General features: G+C 43.7%; 1 protein-coding gene across 1 annotated transcript in view; it reads left to right on the top strand.

Moving 5' to 3' along the window:
* The window catches only part of LOC147729701 (dynein axonemal heavy chain 17-like), a 1,258,223-nt gene that overhangs the window by 191,753 nt on the left and 1,054,268 nt on the right, over positions 1-12,202 (top strand). The gene's annotated exons all lie outside the window — the stretch shown is intronic.

Below are 12,202 nucleotides of genomic sequence, written 5' to 3'. Positions count from 1 at the left end.
AGAAAAGACTACAGATACTATAGCGTATGTAGGTAAGGGAACTTACCTTAGGAAAGGTATCCGTCCGGAAAGCAAGAAAGTTTTTCTCTCTGCCTTAACCAACCCGAATTCTTCTGAACACCAGTTTCAGGAAACTGATAAAAGACTTCGAGACCGAGTGGGGTACCACATACTAAATTCAATGGATGAACAGGAATTAGCCCGGTCAGCTATATTATGGGCTGAAAATCCGGATATGTATAATGATGACACCGTAGCACAGACATTCCTGAACCTCTCCCCAGACGAGCAGAAATTAGCAGGTGTATACATGATGCAGCACCTCCTCACGAAATACAGAAATAAACATTCCGATCCAGGTCCCTTACACGAAACTCTAGAAGCACTACTCATGGATAGATGGAGAGGTCTAAGTACCAAGTTAATACAAATAATTCTAGAACAACGACATAGATATGACACTTTTGTAAGCTCTGAATACGTTCCCGCTCCACCCCCAGAAAGAAAAATGTATCGTATGGAATGCCTGAGTGGCATTGAAAGTCAGAACCCCTTACGAGAAGTACACCCAGTTATGGGTGCGGATCATCTCTTGAAACGCGTGTATGTACACACGCCACTGACTAAGTTAGAACTGTTAGAAATGAAGAAACTAGTACCGAGCCATGATAAAGACCCTGCAGGTTTCCACAGAGAGCTTAAAGACATGTTACTGATGGGGGATTACACATATGAAGATATCATGAAAATGTTAAAGGTACTGCTGCCTACGGGCATATACGAGAAACTCAAGGAAAAGGAATGGGAGGTGGGAGACAAAAAGATTGTATGGGCAGAAATAGAAGACGAAGAGAGCAAACGTGTCCCAGGGGTAGGCCTCGGGGACAAAACCAAAGCATTACCAGGTTTGATAGTACAGGTTCTGCCAAGATTACTAGCAACTAGAAAAGAAGACTAGGATGCAATCTCAGCATGTAAACAGAAACCGGACGAAGATACTAGTGATTTTTATTCAAGATTCGAGAAATGTTTTATTATTAATAGTGGTCTTAAACCAAGTAGCGAATCGTACCCGCATCTTTTTGTATCAAAGCTAGTCGAGAATTCCCTGTTAGCAGTTAAAAACCGTGTATACAAGGTCGAGAGTACATGGCAAGCAAATACGCCATCACAGATGTTACAAATGTTACAATACCATCAGAATAGAATTAGAGAAGAACAAGATCAGGAACAGAAACGTATGAAAGACACAAAAATGAAAATGTTAGTAGCCCAGTCGGTACATACCGACGGAAATAGGAAAGGTACGAATCAGACAAATCATTCTGCAGGTCCTGTTAAAGGGACGTGCAATTATTGCAAGCAGCCAGGTCACTACGTACATGAATGCCCAGTTCTGAAACACAATATAGCAACAGGTAAAACTAAAGAGAGACCGCATCCACCAAGACAAGATCAGGTTCAGCAACAGACTCCACAGAATGTACAGACCTCACAGAACACACAGCCTATGCATGCTTCATCCCATACAGCACAGACAGTAGCGGTATCTCAGCCACAGCCTCTTGCCGCGACTCAGCAAGTTTCCCAACAAATGTACCAGTATGCCCAATCTGCTTATCCAGAGTATCAGCGATACTCATGAAACAGCCTAGAGAGGGAATTTGGCTTGCCTCTTATTGAAATTCCTGTAGATCAAGAAGGTCCTTATGTACACAGTCAAGTATTGGGAAAAGATAGAAAGTTTTTAATTGACACAGGGGCAAGCCGCACTACAATCAGTCATGACGAAGTCCCAGGGGCACCCCTCTCAGGCTCACAGAACGTTTCCCTTGGTTTTTCAGGACAGCCCATTATAAATGAAGTATCAGAACCAGTTCCCCTGGCTGTGGGTCCATTATCACGTATTACAGACTTGTTACTTACGAAATCATGTCCAGAAAATCTGTTAGGAATTAAAACATTGAAGGCTCTAGGAGCTATAATATGCTGTTCCCCGGAGGGAGTTAGACTCTTTCTGCGGGATTTCAAGGGTCATTATGTTTTGCGAGAATTCGATGTCAGATTGAAAAATGTACCAGATCACTTGTGGGCAACAGGCCCAACTGATGTAGGTTGTATGCATATCACACCATACCGTGTTACACTCAAGACAGGAGTTGTTCTACCACGAATCAGACAATACAAGTTACCACCCGATGCTGTAGTGGCTTTACTGAAAATCATTGAAGAGCTCATTGCCCAAGGAGTGGTCGTAGAGACCGACTCCAATATCTGTAATTCACCCATCATTCCAATTCTTAAACGTACTGATCCCAATGCACCGCCAGTATATCGGCTGGTGATTGATCTTCGAGAGCTGAATAAATGTATTGTACCACAATACCCTGTGGTCCCCGATATCTCTTCTCTATTGACTGCTATTGATTCCGAAGCGACGTTCTTTACTGTAATTGATCTCAAGAACGCCTTCTTTAGTGTACCTATTGATCCAGAGAGCCAATATCTCTTCGGATTCAGTTTAAATGGACGAAGTTTCAAATTTTCCCGCGCACCTCAAGGATTCACAGAAAGCCCCAGCATCTATAGTCAAGCACTGAAAAGACAACTAGATTGTATTCAAATGCCAGTTAACACCGCTTTACTGCAATACGTCGATGATCTGCTGATCACCGCACGAAGTGAACCCGAATGTGAACAAGCATCACTGATAGTTTTACATTTTCTGGCCGACAAGGGACACAAAGTGTCTCCTTCGAAGCTACAATTCTGTGGTCAGCAAGTTGTGTACTTGGGTCACTTGCTGTCCAAAGTGGGGAGACAGCTCACTCCCGATCGCATTCAGTTAATTGTAAATATGCCACAACCCCAGACACAAAAGGAAGTGCGGGCCTTCATAGGCCTCACCTCGTACTGCAGACAATGGATTCCTCAATATGCATTTCTAGCTAAACCACTCATCCAGTTAACGACACAGGAGGCAGCGACTTCGACTGTCCTCCCTTGGACTCAGGAACATACACAAGCCTTTGAGGAACTAAAGAAAGCATTATGTCGAGCACCAGTTTTAGCAACACCATGTTACAGCAAGCCGTTTACACTTTTTGTTACAGAACGTGATGGTACAGCATTGTCTGTCCTCACCCAAGATCAAGCAGGTTCATATAAGCCTTGCGCTTATTTTTCAAGTACATTGGATTCAGTAGCCCAGGCACTCCCTGCGCGCTTAAAGTCTGTAGCAGCAACAGCATTAGCAATCAGACAGAGTGATTCAATTGTCCTAGGGCATCAGTTAACAGTACAAGTTCCACATTCTGTAGAGGTTCTTTTAAACAGAACCCAGACTCAACACTTGACTATAGCACGACTGACAGGTTATGAATTGACGTTATTCCAGCCTCACATAGAAATCCGACGTTGCAGCATTCTGAACCCCGCGACACTGTTACCTACAATTATGACAGATCCAGCCCCGCATGATTGTATAGAAATCATTAATGCAGTAACAAAGCCCCGACGAGACTTAACAGATGTTCCACTGACAAATCCAGACCTGACACTTTATGTGGATGGTTCATGTATGCGAACAAGTACAGGAGAATTAGTGGCCGCCTATGCAGTGACCACTGAAACCGAAGTAAAAGAAACACATCGTATTGACACCCTGTCCGCTCAAGCAGCAGAGCTTATTGCTCTGACCCGAGCCTGTATTCTAGCCAAAGACAGAAATGTCAACATCTATACTGATTCCCGTTATGCGTTCGGAGTTGTACACGACTTCGGTATGTTATGGCAAGAACGAGGTTTTCTGACCTCTCATGGTGCCAAGATCCAACATGGTCCCCTCATTCAAGCACTGTTAGAAGCAATACATCTGCCTTCAGGCATATCCGTCATGAAGTGTAAAGCACATACTAAAGTTACAGATTCTGTTTCCCAGGGTAACGACCTGGCAGACCAGACAGCAAAACATACAGCATTAACTCACACTCAGACAACTGACATGACAAAGACAATAGGACCGACAAATTGTATGACAGTCAGGGATCCCACACTAGATGTAATAGATATTCAGGCACATGCTACTCCAGATGAAATAAAGAAATGGACTGAACTAGGAGGGATTCAAACAGAACAAGGTTGGATGACGAAGGGAAAATCTACATGGTTTCTCCCTGATTCTATGGTTCAAGGCATGGTTAATACGGCACATAGTCCAGCACACCTAGGAGAAAAAGCAATGCTAGACAGTTTACAAAATCTTTGGAGCAATAAACACTTACGAGCAGCAGCAAAACAGAAAGTGCGTACTTGCATGATCTGTTGTCAGTTCAATCCAGGTAAAAGCGTCCCTGTAGAGCAAGGTGGATTTCATCCTCCCGATCACCCTTTTGAAGTCCTCCAGATGGATTATATCCAGATGGACCGTTGTCGAGGATTCAAATATGTCCTCGTAATTGTTTGTGCACTGTCCCGTTGGACCGAAGCATACCCAGTCCCAGATTATACTGCTCCGACCACTGCCAGGCAGCTGGTTCGTGAATTCTTCCCACGGTACGGCTTGCCTCGTGTCGTGTACTCAGATAACGGTCAGCCATTCTCATCTGAATTAATGAAGCAGGTTTCCCTATTGCTAGGATATCAGTGGAGATTCCATTGTGTCCGACATCCCGAAGCCGCAGGCCTTGTAGAGAGGCATAACCAGACATTAAAGACACGCCTTGCAAAAATATGTAAAGAGAAAGGGGTCGACTGGATAGTCGCCCTGCCCGTGGCACTGTTCTACATGAGGATGGTTGCCCATTCGAGATCAGGACTATCCCCGTACGAAGTGGTCTTTGGTAGACCACCGAATATGTGGGGGACGCCCATTCCGAAGAAGATCACTGATGTTGATTGTAATATGTTGACAGATTACCTTGCCTCCTTGATGTCTGCACTCCAATCATGTCGTTCACAGGTTGCCGCAGCTTTCCCCGACAACACTGATGTAAAGCCGCATGATGTCCGTCCTGGTGATACAGTTTTAGTACGGAACTTCGACAGGAAGAGTCCGCTGGAGCCCCGCTGGAAGGAGCCAAAGACCGTCCTTCTTACAACGAGGACCGCAGTGAAACTGGAAGGCAGAAAGGGGTGGGTCCACACGAGCCATATCAAAAAATATAATGAACTGAAACCAGATCCAGGCTCGTCCACCCCCACCAAAGACTGTATCAAAACTAGTGACTTTAAAACTTCCGAACGAGAGAAAACTCCCCAAGAGGAGTACAAACTTAAGCTCCGATCTAGCAAGTCAGACAGTTTAATTGTTTAAGTCCTCCCCTAGGTGAATCGGTTAAATAGTTTCTGACATGTATCCCCTAGATCGAGATAGAGAGAGAGAAAGACAATTAAAGAAACGTACATATTGTAAATCACTACGTAGTCACTGTATGGTGACATTATTAATTATGTTTTTTCTAAGTGTTCTGATAATCATTGCGAGCATATTGCTCCCCATCTATTACCCTATTTTCAAGCGTGAACAATCTGCTTATAATGTTTCTGCTGAACATTCTTTTAGTAAGCTACCTCCACATGAACTTTCTTACAGACTTGCGCTGCGCAACAACACATTCATTAGTATGTTACATCATTCCCATCAGACTAACAATGCTACAAACTGCTGGATATGTGGCCGACTCCCTCCCTACCAGAAATACAAGGGAGCTCTGCCCCTCTTTCCGTACCCGTTCACTCACAATGGCTCCTGCGGTGCCTGGTTTAGAATAATAAATTCCGTAGATCCTGATATTGCTGTTTTCAAAGGGAGCTGGGTTTGGGGAAACTTGAACTTAGTTCTGCTTAATGCCTGTCATCCTGACAAGAAGGGACTCCCCATTAGAATAGGAACTGATCTAGAAAACGAAGTTTATGGATTAGGTAATTACACAATTAACCTTATGATCCTTACAGTTGAATCCGAACCTGCTCCAGTCCTGCCCGCTATGTCAGTACTACCAGTCACTGGTGAATTATGTGTCAGCAAGAAAGGTTCAGTACACTTAGGCCATAGTAGATGTACTATTGTGGTCGAATTCAGTGATCAAGGCAAGTCTTCTTTTAGAGCTACCCGTCATTCCTATTTTGTTTGTGGTCATACCGCATACATACGCTTACCTCCAGATTGGGATGGTACCTGTTACATTGCATTCCTTCTGCCACCTGTTTTTCTAGCTCCTCCTGACTATCACAGAAATACAAATCTAGCAAAGAATAGACTCAGAAGAGATATCTCACTTGTCGACTATACAGAAACAGCATGGGAACAATACACCGATTTTAATAAAGGATTCTTTTTCTTTTTGGGTCCCGTCCAAAATAGTAAACTAATACGCAGATTAACTAGAACCCTTGAAGCAGTAGTGAATGAAACTGCCTCCGCCTTGGGTAACTTAACAGAAGAGCAGTCCGCCATGCGGGTTGTTGTTCTTCAGAATCGTCTTGTTATTGACGTCATCTTGGCAGATAGAGGTGGAGCCTGTAAGGTCATCGGGTCAAGTTGCTGTATTTTCATTCCCCAAAACGCACCATCTGTATATCAAGCTATTACACGTCTTCATAAAATTGCAAATCTGATACATCAGAATCCAGGCACCTGGACTTGGTCCGGTTGGTTCTGGACAACGTTAACCGCTTGGGGATGGAAGATCCTATCCTTCCTAGGCATTGGCCTAGTCCTAGTATTCAGTTGCTGCCTGTGCCTACAGTGTGGGCCAGCAATTTGTGGACTGTGTGCCACATCATGCATTGAACATTCCAGTTTACTCTCAAAACGTGAAAGAAAGAAAGGAGAGCAAATGATGTTACAAGAACAAACTGATCGATTCATGAGGATCGATATATCATGAAGGGTCCGTAGGGAACAAGGAGGGAATGAGGAAATATAAATTTCATGGTCAAGATTGTGTTCCCTAGCGTGTACCCCACCGACTCCATGTACCAGCTTAAAGTGCATGTAACTTCCCTCCTGTGCCAGCTACGAAGACGCAAATACATTTGCGTCCAACGTCAACATGTCCTCTTTCAGACCCACCCTGAATGGGTTGAATAGTCCGTTCCTAAGTATGCTATGCCAACGTCTTTTTGTAGTGTACCTTACACGTTTTTCAGCTCTGGCAAAGTAGGCCCTGAATTTCTGCCATCGAGCCATTTTTCTGGCTTCTGACTCTGAAATCTCAGCCCAGGCTGCCGCTGTACCCGTGAACTCTGACTTACTTCCAGCGCGGCCCACCGTGCTCAGCTTAGCCTGCTGCCTGCCAAGACTGACTATAACCTTCGAGTTATCTGTTCCGCTCCTCGAAGATACATTCCTGCCTACTAGCTTCAGTAAACATCTCCCTCATCTGCAGAGCAAAGGGCCAACCTGTCTCCGTGCAAGTAATTCATAGCCTCTGTTACCATGCTCCCATGGAAGGCCCATGCCCCCACGCTTCTCATGCAGACACTCAGGCGCTTATACACGCACTCACAGTCAGTATAGAATAGCTTCTGCCCCAGAGACCTTTCCCTCCAGATAGTATGGTTCCCAAACATCAGATATCAGATATGATAGAAGTACAAGTTGATCTGACATGCCAGACTTCTGTCTCTTTCCGTCAGTGTAAATGTCAAGTTCCCTGCACCCTCCAGTTTCACGTCAATCACACGTCATGCAGCTGCGCGCGCATCCAAGCTTCCGATTTCTGCTGACATTGCAACATTTCTGTTAGTGCCACCCCTTCTGTGACACCTACCTGGTGACGTTTCTAGCACACACCTCTAATTCACGCCTAGTTCACGCCTTCTGATTACGTATTGCTAACACGTAGATGCTGTTATCTTGTCTTCTCTCAGCTGTTACGCCTACCATATGTTTTTCTATGACAATGAATTAAGTATATAAGCTATGTACTGTCAATAAAATGTGGTGCGCACTCTTCTATCCCTTCCTGAACCCTGTGTGGTTGCGGGAACATGATAGCCAAGTCATGACCATTCCTTTTTAAGGAATAAAACCCCTAAGAACTCTAACACCACGGACTCTGCCTCCTTCTTTCCGATTGAGTTATTATTGATTAAGTACTTACCTGCATAGAAATTATGATAGTAAATTAAATATTTACGACAACTCCATGCAGTTTACTCAAGAGTGATTGTGGTTAAATGGGTGCAGGCATTCCATGTATTTTACTTAACCGCTTCGCTGCTGATGACGAGCTCAGCTCGTCATCAGCCACGGTAGTCGTGTGCGGATGACGAGCTGAGCTCGTCACGTAACGCGGCTTTTCGCAAATTGCCGCACACAGCGGGAAAAGCCGCTGCAGCGATGCGGTTAAGACTGATTGCAGGTAAAGGAGTGCTGGTACTTCATGCAGTTTACTCAAGAGTGATTGCGGTTAAAGGGGTGCAGGTATTCCATTCAGTTCACTCATGAGTGACTGTGGTTAAAGTGCTGCAGGTTCTCCATGCAGTTTAATCAAGACGTTTTGCAGTTACGGTGAATGTAGGTGCTGCCGACAGTTTACTGAAGACTGATTGCATTTATACGGCAGTGTAAGTGCTGCTTGCAGTTAATTTAAGATTGATTGCAGTTACCGGGGAATGCAGGTACAGCACAGACTGGAGGTTTCACTGAATCTTCTAAAATTATGACTAGAGAGCTTCTCTTTATTGGAAAAATAATTGGCCCTTTTATGATGAAGGTTGTTCCCTACCCAAAAACATCCCGCACATAAACTAGGTGATTTCTTTAATATACCAGACATTGAAGCACCTCAGTGTATGAGGTTGATAGACCTCATGTTGCCCTGCCTTCGTATGGTACCTCAGTTGATGACGAGGACGAGGACGAGGCCACTCCAGTAGGCACTAAGGATCCATCGATAGCAGGATTGGGCAGTTTACAGATCTCCTGTTGGTGAAACAGAAACTTTTCAAATCATACACCTGACCTACTGACATATGTGGGATAGGTGCACTTACTGGTAATGCAGATTTTTTTCCATAAGCGTTACAAACAAATCCTTCACTATTCCATAACTTTCTAGATCCAAGGTGTTAATGGCACTCTTTAAACAACATACTTCCAAATATTAACTGATATGTATTTACTCCACATTTTATATCATGTTAATTCTTCTTTTAAACTTCTCCAATTATTAATTTGGGACGTAAGTAAAATCGTTAAATTCAGTTCACTTCCATTAGGACAACCCAAATTAGGGCCATAAAAACTCATTCCAGTTCGGCGAATGTGATCCCCCTTCTTAGGGGAGTATGCATAGTGATGATAGAAATGTAAATATCTCTGAGAAAATAAAATACTTGAAATCCAAGTCAGTAAATATCCTCTTTATAAGATAATATTCTTTGCACTATTTTATCTTGCATATCATTAAAAAGCATAAGTTCGAACACCTGTTATTAAGGTTGATGTAGAATGGTGAGAAACGTGTTTACCATAGTACTCTCGGTCCTACCACCTTCTATTACTCAGCGCATGTTTTTTGTTCATCTTGGTGTCCACTTCTTTCACATACTTCCTAAGCATTCTTATGTTTCTTTGTACTTCCTTTTATAGTCTGTTGTTGCTCTCTGTATTACTCCAGGGGTATCTCAGTTCGAACATTCAAATAACATTGCAAACAAATTTCTCAATCAGACCTAACATTTGTTATGTTATGTTATCAACATTTATTTTGCGCACAGATGCTCCAGCTAAGGAGCGTCCTGGCGCATGGAAAAGGTGGACATAACACAACGCAAAGAGAACAGAGAAGTGAGGGTCAACATAAAAGATTAAAACAAGTAAGTTTTCACGGCCCTACGGAATGCTAAAAGATCCTCTACCAGGCGGATTTCCAAAGGGAGAGAGTTCCAGAGAGCCGCAGCTCTCACACGGAAAGAACGACTGCCCATCCGGCTAAGCCTGAAACGCGGGATAACCGCAAGGGATTGCCCAAGAGATCTGAGGGAGCGAGTCGGGACATAGGGGGATAAGAGATTATTGAGGATCTCAGGTGCCGATCCTTTGTTTCGTCGATTGAGCCAGTAATCTATTTTCATGCTTCACTAATTGCCTTTTTTGTCTCCTCCTCTTGATTTCTCGCTAATCAATTGAATTTGCAAGTTAAGTCTCTTTTGATTAAAATGCCTTGCCACAGAGGATTTTTCATTTGCAGTAACGATGTCATCCTCTGAAATCCGAGTCTTTATTTTTCCTTCAGTTTTTCCCACATACAATCAACCACTTGGGCATTTCACAATCTACATTTATACAATATTGTGTAGCAAATGTTGTATAGTGTGTGTGTAATCTTGATTTTCTCGCCTGTTTTGGATGTAGTAATTTAGACCCCTTAATAAGATTATTATAATAACTGCATCCTAGATAAGGAAACATGCCTTTACCTTTTAGAGTTTTTTCTCTCAATGACCCAGTTACATATAATTTTGCCTTCAATATTCTCACATTGTTATAAGCAAAGAGCGATATATTTTGGAAAGTGTCCCTGATTCAATCCAATTCAAACCATCAATAGATAAATTACCAGTTCATGTGGTTCAACACCCCGGCTGCCATCCCTTGAACTAGTTGAGTGAGCATAATGCAAAAAGAACCAGCAGATAACCTACAAACCCCTCCTCAAAATGTCATAAATCAATCAACTGCATTAGATGACATTCCATTGAAGTATCCACTTAGATCCAACAATATACCAGCCAGTGAAAACAGCCACCTAGGCCTCATCTCCCTCTTGCATCCCATGACAGTGAGCAACATGAATGCATGGTCTGTTACAACCTTTCACCTAGGAATGGAAACACAATTGTTTTCATGAGAAGGTGCATATTAGACCTGTCAGCCATAGCGTGGTCTTCTTTCAAACTTTTTGACTTCTCCCCTCCTGTTTTACTGAATTTGCTTGTGTTGACATTATAACTTTGTGCACTTTACCACTACTAACCAGTGCTAAAGTGCTTGTACTTACTCTCTAAAAGGTGGCAAAATTGGCTTACACCTGATCTATGTATTTAATTTACTAGTAACTCCCTAGTAAGTTGTTATACCACATACCCAGTCAATTAATTGCTGTAAGTGGGCCTGTAGCACTTTAAGGTGCCATGGATGTATGTTGATACATCCTTCACCATTCCATCCCGTGCATTTACCACGCGTCTATTACGTTGCAAAGTCCACCACATCGTAAATTGTAATATTGCACGTTGTTGCATCGCCAATGCGTTGATTGCTATTGGCAAATACATAACTTTGCAGACCACAAAATCGCACGTCCTGACAATGCGTTTTTCGTGTCTTTTGGCCGAATGTGTGATCCCGCCTCTAACCCCTGGCCCCCACTACCCCACACCCCCGGCCGTTCCCACGATGCTAATTCTACCCTTTTTTTTGTTTTTGTGTGTGTATTTTTTTGGCAATACATAGTGCAATATATACCTAATCAATAACACAGCCATCAAACTCATTTCAAATGTTTCGACTGGGGCGCATAGATCAAGGTACATTCAAATGAAGTGAAACCTAAGAAGAAGGCTGCAGTTTCATGAATATTTCCCTCCCCTGAAAGAATATTACGGCTCAAAAACCGTAGGAAAGCAATGACATCTTGGCACGGAAGGGTTACGAGACAGTGCAGCTTACTTTAACTGGAGAAGCGATGGAGTGCGTCTCTGCTGGCTGTTCCTCGTCTTCAGCCAGGGTTATGTCGTGACCTGATAGGGTGGGCGACCAACAGTAGGGCGTTAGGACCCTGTGGGTCCTGAGGGAGAGTGACCAGGTCATCACCGGACACCAGATCCGGTAAGAGGACAGGAAGAGGACACACAATGACCAGGACAGGGACGAGGAAGGACGTGCTGACGAGCAGCTGTACGAAATGATAATAAAAGAAATACCCGACTAATCTGTGCCCTGTGTTTGGTGTGCCGCCCAGCAAACAACAAGAACACGACAACTGGCGATGAGGGAAAGTGACGAACGACGCGTGGATCGTCGAGCAACAATTCGATGGCTGGAGATACACCAGGAGCCCACCCTGGAAGTGTAAGAGACACAAGAAAGACTGCCCATTGAGCAGCGACGCGGGAGCCCACCGCCACTGCCACCGATGAAGACCAGCGCGGATGCAGTAAGCGCGGGGAAATAAGGGCATGTATTGAA

This window comes from Lissotriton vulgaris, chromosome 2_1 (assembly GCF_964263255.1).
Source record: "Lissotriton vulgaris chromosome 2_1, aLisVul1.2, whole genome shotgun sequence".
Taxonomy (NCBI): domain Eukaryota; kingdom Metazoa; phylum Chordata; class Amphibia; order Caudata; family Salamandridae; genus Lissotriton; species Lissotriton vulgaris.
The sequence above is the reverse complement of the archived record's forward strand: the minus strand, read 5'-3'. Positions and strand labels throughout refer to the sequence as shown.